The sequence below is a fragment of the Capra hircus genome, chromosome 25 (genome assembly GCF_001704415.2).
Source record: "Capra hircus breed San Clemente chromosome 25, ASM170441v1, whole genome shotgun sequence".
Taxonomy (NCBI): domain Eukaryota; kingdom Metazoa; phylum Chordata; class Mammalia; order Artiodactyla; family Bovidae; genus Capra; species Capra hircus.
Window position 1 is genome coordinate 6141442 of NC_030832.1, and position 15915 is coordinate 6157356.

General features: G+C 47.2%; 1 protein-coding gene across 7 annotated transcripts in view; it reads left to right on the forward strand.

Moving 5' to 3' along the window:
• RBFOX1 (RNA binding protein, fox-1 homolog 1) overlaps positions 1-15915 on the forward strand; it is a 1098419-nt gene that overhangs the window by 697928 nt on the left and 384576 nt on the right. The gene's annotated exons all lie outside the window — the stretch shown is intronic.

Consider the following 15915-nt stretch of genomic DNA (forward strand, 5'->3'; position numbering starts at 1 on the left):
GGAGGTTGACCACGGGGCAAAGGATTTGTTCTCCTTCTCGGCTCTCGGAGGGACTCCGTCTCCCACAGCAGATCCCTAGATGGACTAACTGATCATGAGGTGACTTGGTTAAGAGCTTTCATCCAGGAAACAGGAGCATGAAATACGCATTAATCCTTAGGTTCCGCTTCCCAGGGTTTGTCTGTTTTCATGGAGGGTACCCCCGCCTTCCCAAACCTGAAATTGACCAGTGGCAAGGAGGCAAAAGGATCGCTCTTTTGATGGTTAATTTATGAAGTTCAGAGATGATACTAGGAATCCCTTACCAGTTGTTTACATCTGAATAATGGCAAGAAAGGAGATGATTGAAACACGAGTTGGTTTCACTTTTAAGGCTTTTCATTCTGTGTTGGGAGAATCATCAAATAAGATATCTGGGGCCTTTTTTTTTCCTTTTCATTTTAAGTGTGTCTTTTTAAGCAAATGTTGGCTTCTGGGTACGTGTCTGAATTTCTCTGTGGAAAACTGACTAATGACAGGGGCTGAACGTCAGAGGAGACCCGGATGTCTTCTTTTGTGGTTTGTTTGAGAGCAGTCATCTTTTTGTTATACATTCTGTGTCTCCCTTCTACAAGAAAGAAAAGCTACATGTAGTTAGTACGTCCTTTTTACCGTCAGTTCTATGCTCCTCCCTCCACGATCTTTCAAAATTCTGCAACACTAGCTCATTAATTCAAATTTCTGAGGAGGGTTCTGGTCAAACCTCCAGTGTCTCCTTTTCTGAATATTGTTGTTACCTCTTGTAAACTGTAAGACTCTTGGCAATTTGAGCCATTAGGGGCGAGTCCAAAACGTAGCGAAACATCTTATCACTCCAGGTTTATGGTCCCTGATCATTTGGGAGGCTTCTACGTTATGCATGAGAAATAATGGGCTACCTGGAGAGTGGTCCTCAACAACGTGGAAACAGTTCCATCCTTCCAGGCGTACGCAGGCCAGTGAGGCACTGGGGTCTGAAGTCAGGCTCGGTGACACACCGGAAAACCTTTTACTTCCGTTGGACATTCGGGGTGAAGGTTAGCGGTTGGAGTTTTGTCAGACCCTGGACCGCCCCATCCGATAAATAATTACAAGCAAATCGTGCCCTTCACTCTATGCTGATTGATGCTGAAATTGCTTTTGAAAGTTCTCATAAGTTCCTGTTATAGATTAAGTGCCGGTGTAGGAAAAATAACAGCACCCACTGAAATGGGTGAATGTAATCAGGCTTAATGGACTCGAGAGCTTGTTGGGAATTAAATAACTATCGATCCGCTGGAATGCTGCTGTCATTACAAAATGCCACTCTGGACGTATTACCCGAGTGATAGATGAGAAGACACACGGGCGAGCTGAGAAATTGGGGAGGCCCGGTTCCCATTCCTTCCTCCTGTGCAGAGCCTTTTGAGAAATGGATTCAGTTTCTGGGGGGAAGAAACAAGAGATTTTACTTGCAGATCGTTGCTGGGATCATGCTTTGTTTTCCCAAGTGACACCTCCGGTAACTAGTTACCCAGAAGTCAGGGAGTGGTGCGGCAGGGGGTCTGAGCCCAGATGCTGTGACAGCCTTCATCTTCTTCCTCTCCCAGCCGCCGTGGATCACACGGAAACGCTCTGGGTGGGGAGAGACTGGCCTTCTTTCCAGTTTTCTGAGACAGCCTGTGTTATTTATCCAGCGGCATCAAGCAACTCAGACACTCCACTGCAGTAACATTTGCAAGTGAAGGAAAGGCAACTCAAAGAGAGAAAAAACTAAGACACACACCCACACACTCGCCTCTCAGCTGATGCTTCAGGTGATACTAGGTGCCCTGTATTCCCGCAGACTCTATCAGCTTGCTGACCAATTCGTTGACCATGTGGGTTTCCTCCCAGACTCTTCAAGATGGAAATGTGTGTGTGGGTGATTTGTCGCTCAGTCATGTCCAACTCTGCGACCCCATGGACTGCAGCTCACCATACTCCTCTGTCCATGGGGACTCTCCAGGCAAGAATACTAGAGTGGGTTGCCGTGCCCTCCTCCAGGGGATCTTCCCGATCCAGGCTTTCCCAAACTCACAGACTTAGAGAATGAGCTTATGGTTGCCAGCGGGGAGGGAGAGTTAGGAAGTTTGAGATGGACATGTACACACTGCTGTATTTAAAACGGATAACCGATGAGGACCTACTGAATAGCACAGGGAACTCTGCTCAATGTTATGTGGCAGCCTGGATGAGAAGGGGCTTTGGGGGGGAATGGATACATGTGTATGCGTGGCTGAGTCCCTTTGCTGTCCACCTGAAACTGTCACAGCATTGTTAATCTGCTCTACCCCAGTACAAAATAGAAGTTTAAAAAAAGATGCCAGGGCTTTCCTAGAGGGAGTTAAGGTGCCGCCCACGTCCTCATAATGTGATCGGTGAGACAGTTCCATGATCCCAAATAGAGTGTGTTCCTTCCGCAGTAGTAAGTTCCCTGAGACTGGAGGTATGAAACAGCTGTAGGGGCCACTTGGCAGGGTTGTCTTATCAGAATTTAGGATTCCTCTCACAGTCTTTCCAACATGAAGAACCAGTGATTCTGTGGCCTAAGAATTTCCTTTTCATAACCGTATCAAGTGCCACTTTTTGTTTTCATATTGCTCTGTTTTTGTCTGCTCAGTCCAAGAAAACAAACAATAATTGATCGGACATCATAAGAGGCTTTTAAGAGAGCATCGCCTTATCCTGCAAAGGCAGTGAGCAAAGATGTTTCCTAATAATTCCGAGGACGTGACTCAATAGTATCTTTTGTCCCAGGAGTAGATTCAGTAGCGACTGCTGACCTCATGGGCCATCCCCGAAGAAAGCTAGATGCTTTACCATATTGAATATCCTGAACCCATCTTTTGATGTCTGAACTTGTTGAATAGATAGCAAGGTGAATAATTATTCCTTCCAGCCATGTAAAGTATTCCAGAGTGACCGTGGAGGATTGGGCTAAACCAGTTTGGACAGTTTTCATGCATAGCATGAAGCAGAAGAGGAGAGATACTATCAAGTATCAAATATTAACAGTGTATAAACACTGTTCCGTTCCCCTTGGCATAGAGCGGACTGCTGGTATCTCTGGTTAAGAAGAATGAACATGTCTTCCCATTGAACGCCTTTATTCATGTCTCAGTTTCCAACAAGACCTTGAATGATCAATGAGTTATCTGACCTGAGAACAGCAGATTTGACAAGTAAATTGTCCGTCAGTCTTGAGTGGAAGAAGCTACCAGGAGAACTTACCCGAGCCGTGGACCAATGGCCGGCCACACAGCGTCAGACGATGTCATCTAAACCACAGTCTTGTAACTGATCAGTCTGGGTGGTGTTTGGGTCAAGTGAGCCCTCGGCTCTGGGTTCAAGTTCAGACTTGAGCCCCTCACTCTAGATATTTATCTGCCAGATATAGCCCTTGCCCATCACTGCTGGATTATTCTCCACACCAAGACAGTTCCACTCTCGTCTCCTCCGGATAGTGCAGATCAGGTCTGGAGACTGTTTTCCTAGACAGAGGACGGTGTAGACACGGCCACATTCGCCTCACCACGCATTTTTTCACTTTAGTCATTCAGTTGCTGCCCACATAGTCCATATCAGGCACTTTCCATGTACCTGGAAACCAGAAGCAGCCGGTACAGCTACTGACTGTTAGGTTCACACCCTAGTGGAAGAGAACCTTAGATAAATATAAAATCCAGATGACAGTGCAAGCACCAGGAAGGCCTGATAGGTGATAAATATTTCATACTTGCTATGTACCAGGCAGGGCTTCCCAGGTGGCATTAGTGATTGGTAAAGAACCCACCTGCCAGTGCAGAAGACGTAAGAGACTCGGGTTTGATCCCTGGATCAGGACGATCCCCTGGAGGAGGGCCTGGCAACCCACTCCAGTATTCTTGCCTGGAGAATCCCATGGACAGAGGAGCTTGGCTGGTTATGGTCAATGGGATCACAAAGAGTCGGACTTGACTGAAGCGACTGGTATGTACGCATGCATGTACCAGGCATGGTGCTAAATACTTGCATATTTTATGTCAGTTTATCCTAACAATGCAGTTGTCCCCCCCCTGCTTATCTGTGGAGGATGTTGACTTTAAAAAATCTTCAGCAACCTAAAAGTTGAGAGGTATGTTTTATTCAATACTAAGTTTTAGGACTTCAAGCCTGGGCCTCTCCAGTAAACCTGAGCAAACTGCTCCGAGGAGGCGAGGGGATGAGCCTGGTTATATAGAAGTTTTGTAACAAAGAGCAGGTAGTCTGAGCATCAAAGAGATTATTCTTATTGAAAGAAAAGCAGATATCCCAAGTTAAGGGATTTAGCGCTTTTCTGCTATAGGAAGATGCAAGAGTCCAGGCTCGCTGAGGTCATTCCTTTAGTATGCGTCTCAGCCATCAGGGCATGGTCCTGTGTTTTCACATCCTGAGCTTCCTCAGGGCTCACCGTGGGGAGTGGCTACAGTCTGCTGGCTGCTGGATTGCAGGCGTTCTTCTCCTTCCCCCAGGGTCACCAGCCACTGATGACTGTGACGTCCTTGTTTACTAGCCGGGCACGAAATGCTCCATTTCCCAGGGATATGGCCTAGACCCCCAGTGGATGCTTTAGATAGTACTGGACCCCAGATAGATTGTGTTTTTCCCTGTACACACATACCTCTGTGTGTGTGTGTGTGTGTGTGTGTGTGTGTGTTAGTCATGTCTGACTCTCTGCAGCCCTGTGGACTGTAGCCTACCAGGCTCCTCTGCCCACGGAATTTTCCAGGCAAAAATACTGGAGTGGGTACATACATGTGGTCAAGTTTAATTTGTAAATTAGACACAGTCAGAGACTACTAATAATTAATGATAAAATAGAACTATTATAACAGTTTACTGCAATAAGAAGTTGTGAATGTGCCCCTGGATATCTTACTATACAAAGCACACACTTTTTTTTTTTTCCGTCCTAGAAGTGTCACAGAGAAGATTCATTCTTAACATAGATCTTAGCAATATTAGCATATGGTTTTGTTGCCTTCCTTGTTAGGTTGAGAATGTTTTCCTTTTCATTTCAAGGAAGCACTTGACGGCTTCTCTTTGTCCATCAGAACTGCCAGCATCACTAATTCTTGTCCTTGGGGGCTGGTATTCAGGGAAATCAGGGTCCTTTGCACCCGAGCATCGCAGTAACTCTGGAGTCAATCTGATAACTGAGATAGTTACTAAGCAACTAACTGTGTGAGATCTTCTGAACACAGGGATGGTCCACATCCTGGACAGGACAGAATGGGACTGGACCACCCAGAACAACATACAGTTTAAAATGTATGAATCGTTTACTTCTGGAATTTTCCATTTAATAGTTTAAAGCTGTGGTTGACCTCAGGTAAACCTAGGAGAGCAAACTTGTGCATAATGGTGGTTACCGTAACCAGAAAGTTGGGTTCTATTTATCCTACCATTATCTGTAATTGTAAATCTCTCAAAGCTCTGAAAACCAGCTTTTTTGTGGGGTGGGGGAAATGTTGGCACTAAAATGCCTTTCGGAAGAAAACTTGACCTGAAATGATGTGTTGCTATTTATAGACTGTCTTTATCCCACTCAGTGTGAATATTCATATATTTTGCCACGGGAACTTTTCTGTGTTTGATTTTAGAGTGTTGTCCCAGGCCCTGCTGAGAAAGTTACATAATCTGTTTCTGATGGATTCCCTTTCTGGAAAAGAAAAATCTCCTCAAATCTGAATTTCAAGATAGAGGTGACCCCAGGGGTCTTGGATGAGAAATCACAGTCATGTATTACAATGCCTTTTCTGCATATGGAGGACCTGAACCTGACATTTAGAGAAAGGTCACTTGCCCAAGGTCACAAGGATTGTCGCAAGGATTGTGCCAGAGCTGAGATGTGGGCCACATCTGGGAGACTGGAACCTTTGTTCTTTGTCACAGATCCACTGTCGAGGTGCATATGGAGATATAGGAGAGGGAGACAGTGGATGCCTCTTGAAGTAGGAAAGAGGGTCGTTCAGAGGGGAATGAGGGCTTCCCGGGTGGTGCTGAAGGTAAAGAACCCGCCTACCAGTGCAGGGAACGCAAGAGGTGCAGGTTCAATCCCTGGGTCAGGAAGCTCCCCTACAAGAGGGCCTGGCAACCCACTCCAGTATTCTTGCCTGGAGAATCCCACGTATAGAGGAGTCTGGCGGGGCTGCAGTCCATTGGGTTGCGAAGAGTCAAACACAGTTGAATCAACGTAGCATGCATGCACTCAGAGGGGAAAGGTGGCATTCAAGTCTGGCTGTAGAACATCATCAGACACTCTCTGGGCAAGCAGAGGAGAAAGCCCTTCCTATCAGAGCAGAGAACGTGGGTGAGCTCACGATCCTTGGGTTGACATATCAAGACAGAGCTTCAGTATCTTCCCCAACCCATTGGCACTGTGTGTCTTGCCATTGTGTAAGTATAGGTCTCAAAAGACAGGGCTCCAGAGGAGCTGGGAGGAATCTCAGAAATGGAGCTTCTGAGCCCCAAATCTCTCTGTGCCCACAGAGGAATGGGCTCTCTAATGCCCTTCTCTGAATCCGGCAGGTGAATGTCGAATTCCCTGGATTTTGAGTCCCAATTGCTATTTGCTATCCTTTCTCTCTGAAGCAGTAAGCTCTCTGAAGGCTGTGTTCTCCACCCTGTACCCCACAGAATTAGATGGCAGCAGAGAAATAAGGAACGCCTTCCCTGACGTGGATAGCAGTGGTAGAGGCAAACCCCTCAACTCTGGATTTTGAAGCAGAAATCAGCATCATTGAATCGGGTGATGTATCTAATGAGAGATCTGTATACACCTGTGTCGTGAGGTCACAGGAGGGAGGAACACACCGCCTCCCCCAGGACCCTCTTGTCTAACACTGGAAAATGAACATCCCAGGAGACACACTTGCTGACAAACCCAGAGACTTTTGGGGGAAAGGGTGCCCAAGTGGAGAGCTGCAGGGGAAGGAAACGCAGGAGAACTGCTCTGCCATGCAGCTCGCGTTCTCGGGTTTTACGGCGATGGGTTGGTCTCTGGATTTCCTGGTCAGTCATTGTGACTCAGGGTCCTTCCTGCTGGTTCATGCGTCACTTAGCCAAGATGGATTCCAGCGAGGAGGATTCTGGGAGGTTGGTAGAACTTATGGAGTCTGCTCTCTCCTTTTGACCTTTGCCGAATTCTTTCGGTTGGTAGTAGCGTGTTAGTTCCAAGTTCCTTACCAGGACTTCCTGTTGTAAGGTAACTCATGCAAGTGGTTACTCTCAGGCCGAGTCAGAGTGGCTGATTTTGGTCAGTGGGTCCCCTGACAGTGACACCAAGAATTATCAAACTTCTGGTTTTAGCAGTGGACCAAAAGTAACTGGCCCCTGCAGAAAGGTAGGGAAATGTATGAGGAACGTGCAAGGCACTGGTGTAAACCCAAAGGGAATGAACTTGTTTTGCTCAGCGGCTGGTGGAGCCATTTTCAGATCTTGATATTTCTGCCCTGCAATGTTCTTTACATGTTGGGAATATCTGCTGATTGGGAAAGAAAGCAGAAGGCATGCCTGCATAATGCGAGTGTTGGTGGCGTCATTTACTTCGTGGCTGCTCCATCTTAGTCACCGAGTGACTTTTCTGTACTGCCAAAGAGGCCGTGTCAACAGCAGACTAAATTAAAGAGTCAGGGAGGTGGCAGAGAATTTGGAGTCAAACAGGTCCGTGTTGATATATTGGCCCTGGCATTTACTAAGCATGTGGCCTTGAGCTTGTCAATTAACCTCTCCAAGGCTGTTTTCTCAGCTACAAAATGGAAACAGGAACACCTATCTTGAAGAGTGGTTGTGAGTTTACATGGGATTCATCTCTTTGTTCAACAGTTATTTATTGAGCACCTGCTGTATGCCAGGCTGTGAGAAGTGGAGTGAGACGTGGTTGTAGGTGATGAGGCAGAATAGGAAACACACAAGATTCTTTTCAACCTAAAATTTATATCCTAATAGATGGGAAAGGTGGCATTTATGCGTATGTGCTTAGGCACTCAGTCATGTCCAACTCTTGCAACTCCATGGACTGTACCCCCCCAGGCTTCTCTGTCCATAGAATTTTCCAGGCAAGAATACTTGAGGATCTTGCCAATTTCTTCTCCAGGGGATCTTCCTGCTCCAGGCATTAAACCTGTGTCTCCTGCATTGGCAGGCGGAGACTTAACCCCTAGCGCCACCTGGGAAGCCCATTTATATGTATATATAATATTTATTCTCAACTGGTAAAGAGCCTGGCGGACTACAGTCCATGGGGTTGCAAGAGCTGGACACAACTTAGTGACTAAACCACCACTGTAATGCTTATCCTGTGTTATTCTGAAAGAGGATAGGCATTTAGTCAGAACTCTTTTATCTTTCAGTGACAAGATCTAATTCATAATTGTTTAGAGGGGAAACAGAAAACCTCCACCTTCAGGCACAGTTGAATTCAGAGGCTGCAATAACTCAAGTCAAGTCACCCCATGACTCCACAGTAGTTATTCAAACTTGATCTTCATTCACAAATGTACCACATCCAACTGGTGGCAAAGATGGTGAAGTAAATTCTGGCCTCTGTACACTAACCCTGAATTAACTCTCAGACAGAGTTGGTAGCTCAGCTGGTAAAGAATCCTCCTGCAATGCGGGAGACCTGGGTTCTATCCCTGGGTGGGAAGATCCCCTGGAGAAGGGAAAGGCTACCCACTCCAGTATTCTGGCCTGGAGAATTCCATGAACTGTATATATAGTCCGTGGGATTACAAAGAGTTGGAAATGACTGAGCGACTTCTGCAGAGTTTTGGGTGAAGTAGAAAAGAATAGCTTCATTGTTTGCCAGGCAAAGAGGGCCACAGCGGGCGAATGCCCTCAAGGCAGTGTGTCCAGCCCTGCGGGTGTGTGTGTGGAGTGGGGGGACAGGGACTCCTAGGTGGAGTCTTCTAGTCCACAGATGGGGTTGCTGATGAGGATCAGAGTGCCTGAAGAGGCTGCATTCCTTCAATCCAGAGATCTTCTGGCCTAACAGTGACCTTCTCTCTGGAATGGAGAGTGCTTTACCAGACATTAACATCTTTCCATTTGGTGGGAGTTTCAGTATCTGCAAAACAGCTCAAAGATATTGTTATGTGTATCCCTTGAGGGGGAACTCGGACCTGCCCCCAAGGCTGCACTATTGTTTCTTGACTGTTCCTCCCTGGTCTCGGCATCCTTTCTCTTCCCTGGCTAGCAACTGTTTGAACCTGCCCTTTGGAACTCAGGGAAAGGGGCTTTTGTGCCCACCAGTCCCATAGGGTCCAGCTGGATTTCCGTGATCCCCAGAAACTCCAGGCTGACACCCCAACCCTTCCCGAACTCTTCCCAACTGCAAAAATTCCCAAGTCAAGCTGGAGGCTGGGGTTAGATCCAGCCACGCAGGGAGTGAAGGAGCAGTCAGAGCTCGCTTATCCAGTTTAGGCATTCTTGTTGAGTTGCAAAAGTGAAAGTGAAGTTGCTTAGTCGTGTCCAACTCTTTGCGACCCCATGGACTGTAGCCTACCAGGCTCCTCCATCCATGAGATTTTCCAGGCAAGAGTGCTGGAGTGGGTTGCTGTTTCCTTCTCCAGGGGATCTTCCCAAGCCAGGGATCGAACCCAGGTCTAAGTCTTGTCTGACTCTGCCATACCACGGACTGTAGCCTGCCAGGTCCCAATGAAACCTTTTACCTCAGATTGGGACTTGAACCCATGGGACTGGGATTTGAACCCAACCAAAACCCAGTTTGGAAATTGAACCTACGTGACTGAGACTTGAAGCCAGCCAAAACCCACATTTCCTGGTTTCAGGGCCTAATAAAGCTCAGGTTCTTGATGTTTCATCCCAGAAAGAATTCAGTGAGAGACAAAGTTAAAGATATGAAATGGATTTATTCAGATTCAGAGAGAAACACACGCCACAGGCAGAGTGTGGGCCTTCGCAGAGGGTGAGTGTGGCTATGAAATGTGGTGTGGTTAGTTTTTATAGGCTGGGTAATTTCATATGCGAATGAGTGGGAGGATTATTCCAACTGTTTTGGGGAAGGGATGGAGATTTCCAGGATTTGGGCTACCCCCCACTCCTTGGTCTTTTACCAGTGCCTTGGAAGTGTCATGGCACCTCTGGATGGGTCATTTCACTTGTGATTGAGGATCAAGGTCTAGTCTCGTCTGCCATCTTGATTCTAATTGGTTTATGTTGTATCCTTGGGCCATGTCATTCTTTCAGAGGTTGTGCCCAGCTCCTTTCCCTCCTGCTACACCTCTGAACCTGGGATTGCAAGAATCCAGGTTCTGAACCCAGGCAAGAATACTGTAGTGGGTTACCATTTCCTTCTCCAGGGGATCCTCTAGACCCAAGGATCGAATCCACAAGTGGGCAGCCTTTACCTTCTCTAGGGCATCTTCCCAACCCAGGGATCTAACCCGGGTCTCCCATGTTGCAGGCAGATTCTTTACCAGCTGAGCCACAAGGGAAGCCCAAGAATACTGGAGTGGGTAGCCTATCCCTTCTTTAGCGGATCTTCCTGACCCAGGAGTCGAACTGGGGTCTCCTACATCGCAGTGGGATTCTTTACCAATTCAGCTATCATGGAAGCCACCTACATTGGCAGGCAGATTCTTTACCACTGAGTCACCAGGGAAGCTCAATTTGGGTGCTCAACAGATGAAAAACAAAGCTCTCAGTTCCTTGAGAGGTATTACAGTTGTCTCAATTGTTCAAGCTATTACAAACACCAAACATGTATTTTCTCCCCCAAACCTTGCCCGTACCCCACCAGGGAAGAAATTAGTGGGTTTCTTATCTTACTTATCCAGTTACCTTTTTTTTTGCCAGTGATCATAGTTACCAGACATTCACAATCACCCAGTGTATCTTGCTTCTCCATACCTGATCAGATGAGTCAAAGGCAGATATGGCAATTTTATGCAGTATTTTCCCACCTAAAGTAATTACAGGAGTGTCTCCCACCAGAGTATGTTTGGGTAATCCGCAGTCTTTTGCAAGTGACACCACCACAATCTAGGAACATACAGATAGCCTGATGAGGACAACACGTAACACCATAATTGAGGCAAGATAGGAGTTACTCACATCATGCAAACCCATACCTTCTTTTTATATTAGCAATACCAATGTCAATAAATCTAGAAATAAAGGGAAACTAAAGCCCTCCTTTTACGAAGTTTGAAATCATGTGGACCTTGCACACCATTCCAGGTGTCTCAGTGTGCTCGGAGACGCTAGCAGCTTTCCCCCTTCAGCTGTATAGAGGTGCACTTTTTTTTTTTTTAATTGAAAGATTAAAGGGACACTGTCAATCTCTTCTGATTAATAGCAGTCCTATAAAAAGGATGTGTTCCTGCTGCAGCCATCTGTCATTCTGATCGTTTTAAAGGCATGCTATATCAGCAAGTATGCTTTTTATAATACGTTGGCATGGGGCAGGCGGGGCTGGAGGGACTTGCGGATTTCACACTCCGCTTTGCCGCTTTGGTGTTCCGCGATCTGAGCCTTTGATGGTGAAGCGGAACCCCCCTCCCTGTCTTTGAAAGGTTGTTTTGGGTAAGTGCTTTCCCGGGCTGACTTAGAATGGAGATACTCGCCCCTATTTATGTTTCTCTCCTGTCTAAAGATAGATCCATCACACTTGCATCCCACCAGCATTCAAGCAGCCAGCTCCTTCACTTGATTAATCACTGAACCCTAAATATCGTCCAGAAGCAATGAACTCAATATTCCGTGGGTCCGTGGTCTTCTGCAAAGCCTATTTCTTTTTAATTTTTAAAATTATTTATTTTATTGATGTATCGTTGATTTACCATGCTCTCTTGATTTACCTACTCTACATCTGGCTCCAGGAAGCGTGGTGGGTTCGGTGCATTGCTGGCCTGGGAGAGGGTGGCTTCCCTCAGCTGTTACCTTTCATTCCCCCACTAATCCGCACTGGCTCTCAGACAGGGGGGCGAGATTCAGCGACCGCGGAGGCAGCTGTCTTGTGCGTTCTCACAGTGTTCTCACCAACCACTCTCCGAAGAGCTATTTCTTCTCGTTTCATGAGGCAGCACAATTAAAGATTTAGACCAGAGGATTGAGAGTGTGGAATTTAGACCAGGGAAACCTGAGGCTGGCCATGACCTTCTCTGGGTGATTCTGGGAAAGCTGCGTGACCTCTCAGAGCCTCCGCTTTCTCATCCAGAAAGTGGGAGTAACATTCCATGGACTTCTGCCTCCCGGAGTCAATATCAGGAATAAAAGAACTCAGAGATGATCACACCTGGGGCCCTTGTAGGCCAGCCATGAGGTCATTATGCCCAGGGCTGAACCGGAGCTGGCCCTTGGTCCCGTGTCCTGGGGGTTTCAGCTCTCTGAGCTTCCGCTGTCTCAGCTTGGTGGCAGGGACAGTCACACCCACTTTGCAAGGGAGCCCTGGGGCTTTAATGCGATAATGTTTGTGAAGCAGCCATGGCAGCACCTGCTCATGGTACAGACTCCATCGTGGTTGGCCAGCGTCGCCATTGTCATGGTGTTTCCATCCTGTCCTGGGTGGCTGCGGTTCCCTTTGCATGTGAAGGCGCTCCGGTTTGGAGGTGGGTGGGCCTGTGTGCAGCTGTCTGCTTCTGCTGTCCATGGAAATTCCTGTGAACCAGGGGCACAGGTTTTAGGTGCAGCTGAACAGAGTGGGGTGCGATCAGGGATATACCACGCTGGGGGTTGACAGCCTTAGCCCATGGCTTTGGGGAGCATGAGACACACATCCCTTCCCACTTTCTAAGTTGTTAGCCTGGGGAGCTGGGGCTACTAGACACCTGATGCCAAACACTCAGCTTCTCTGTACACAGGTGTTGAATTAAACCTCGAAGGCAGAGTTTCGGGTGAAGTAGAAAAGGGGGACTTTATTGCTTTTCCAGGCTAAGGGGGACACAGTGGTCTCATGCCCTAGAAACCAAGTGTCTCAGCTCGGGGGAGACAGTGACAAGTCTTATAGTAAAAGAGGGTGCGATCAGCTCACAGTTGGTGGTGAGGTCAGTAATAGCCAGCATCGTCAACCTTCAGGTTAACTGGTCTGGGGTCTGCTTGCCTGTGGATGGCATATCATCATTAATCATTAACTTCTCCCACCTGGAGGGGGTTTCAGTATCTGCAAAACAACTGAAAGATATTGTTGTACTGATCCCGTGATGAGGAAGCAGGACTCTGCCCCGAGGCTTCGCTTGACTGTTTCTCGCTCTTCTGGCATGCTCCCTTCCCTAGTTAACAACGGTTTGAATCTGCCCATTGGAACTCAGGGAAGGTCTTGGAGGCTGAAGGAAGGCTGTTTCCTGTAATCTAAGAAATGGGGGCCTCACAGAAGCCTTGTGTCCACGAGCCCCGCAGGGCCCTGCACGTTGGACACCCGGGCAGGAGGGCCAACCTGGCCCAAATCTTTGTCCATTTGCTCTAGTAGAACAGCTGGGGCTGGAACTGGGGCTGGGTGGAAGGAGGGGGGTGGTGGACTTTGAAGGCGAAGAGAGAAGCCCATCCCCTCTCCTCCATGTGGCCGCAGCCTTCTGGGGACAGACTCTTGGGGACCACCCACACCCCTGTTCCATGCGGCTCCTGGCACACTGTGGGCGCTTAATAAATGCTAAATAATAAGAATAGCTCCCATCTGTCGGTGCCCGGTGGGGAGAGGATGTTCGAGCACAGGACGGCCGACTGTCACCGGGCAGCTTGTGAGAAGCCTCCAGGGAAAGACGCAGCTCTGAGTCAGTCGGAGGGCTTCTTGCATCCAGGGGTCAGCTGGCCCTGTGACTCATCAGAACCTGGGCCAGTTCATTAAGCATGCAGGGGTCCACTCTGAACCCCAGATCGTCTCCATCAGAAGGCAGGGAGCAGAGCCGAGTGACCTGTGTGCCTCACAGGCAATCTCGGGTTTCCCACACGCGGCTGGGTGCAGGAACTGGTGTCGACCGACAAGGCAGGGGCTTTGTTAGGGTTTAAAAGGGGCCCTGGTTCTGCCCGCTGAACAGACGGCGTCATAAATTCATACTTCCGTCATTTTCTTGGAAGAAAGTGCCTACTGGGCTTTGCACATTTAGTTACAATAAAAACAATAGCAGCTGCTTGTTTTCAGGCATTTACTATGTACCAGGCCATGTGTAAGGCATTTCACCTACAGCATCTGACTGAAGCATTGTGGTTTGGAGAGGAAAAAGCAGGTGGACAGAGTGCTGTCAGGATGTGGAATCTGTGGCAGGTGACCTGGTTCATCTCCTTCCTTCAGCTGTGTGACCTTGGGCATTACTTACTCCCTGTGTGACCTCGGGCAGGGATCGTCATGTCTCTGGGTGGCAGTCACCTCGTTGGATGGTAGTGAAAGGAACCAAAGCGTATAAAGTTCATAACCCAGTGCCTGGTGCTTGGAAAGGACTCAGTGGATGTATCACCCAGTTTATTTCCAAGTGCACTGCAACGCCGCCACAACCAAACTGTGTAAGAGAGACAATATTGAGTGTTTGAGATACACACACACATATCTATAAATGCATGTGTGTGTGTGTTAGTCCTTCAGGCGTGTTCGACTCTGCGACTGCATGAACTGCAGTCTGCCAGTCTCCTCTGTTTGTGGAATTCTCCAGGCAACAATATCGGAGTGGGTTGCTGTTCCCTCCTCCAGGGGATCTTCCCAACCCAGAGATCGAATCCGAGTCTCCCGCATTGCAGGCAGATTCTTTACCATCTGAGCCAGCAGGGAAGCCATATAGATGTATATGTATGTGTAATATATATGAGCTAAGAGCGTGAGCTCTCAAGCCAGACTGCAGACTGCTGAGCTAGAATCTCAGCTTTGCCTGCTGGGGGAAAACTACTCTGTTCTACGATTTTTCCATCTGTAAAACGGACACATCCAAAGCACCTCAAACCATGGTATACCATCCTCCTGTATTGGATGAGGACCACACCAGCAACAGGAGTTGCTGTTGAGAATCGCACGAGTTAGTTCTTGTAAGGCACTCTAATTGTGCTTGGTATACAGTAAGGGCTCAGTAAATATTAGAAATAATTATACAATTAGTAATACTAGGGATTGTGTTTGTGTCTGACAATATGCGTTAGACATAACACATGCATAAATACATATTACATGTAATTGTCACATAATTACATAATGATTTTAAATTATGCTATTTAATATGATTATATAGTGACATAGGACTTCCCAGATGGCACCAGTGATAAAGAACCTGCCTACCAGTGCAGGAGATGTGAGAGACATGGGTTTGATCCCTGGGTCAGGAAGATCCCCTGGAGGAGGGCATGGCAACCCACTGCAGTATTCTTGTCTGGCAAATCCCACGGACAGAGGAGCTTCACAGGCTACAGTCTATAGACTGTCGGACAGGACTGAAATGACTTAGCATTCACATATACACAGCAATATATTATTGATTATATAATAATACCTAGGAGAAATATAAGTATATAGAATATTGTGCATCATTTAATATTATAATATATCACATATATTAATATATGTTAATGTTACACGTCATTATATATCATTATGTATTATATAATATATGATTTTTATATAATGTATAACCCCATATAACACATATAATTACATTATTATCGCTATTATATTTGTTGTTATTGTTTAGTTGCTAAGTCATGTCCACCTCTTTGTGACCCTGTGGACTGTAGCCTGCCAGGCTCCTCTCTCCATGGGATTTCTCAGGCAAGAATACTGGAGTGGATTGCCATTTCCTCCTCCAGGGGCTCTCCCTGACCCAGGAATCGAACCCACGTCTCCTGCATTAGCAGGCAGATTCTTTACTACAGAGCCACCTGGGAAGCCTTCATTATCTTATATAATCACCTGATAATAAT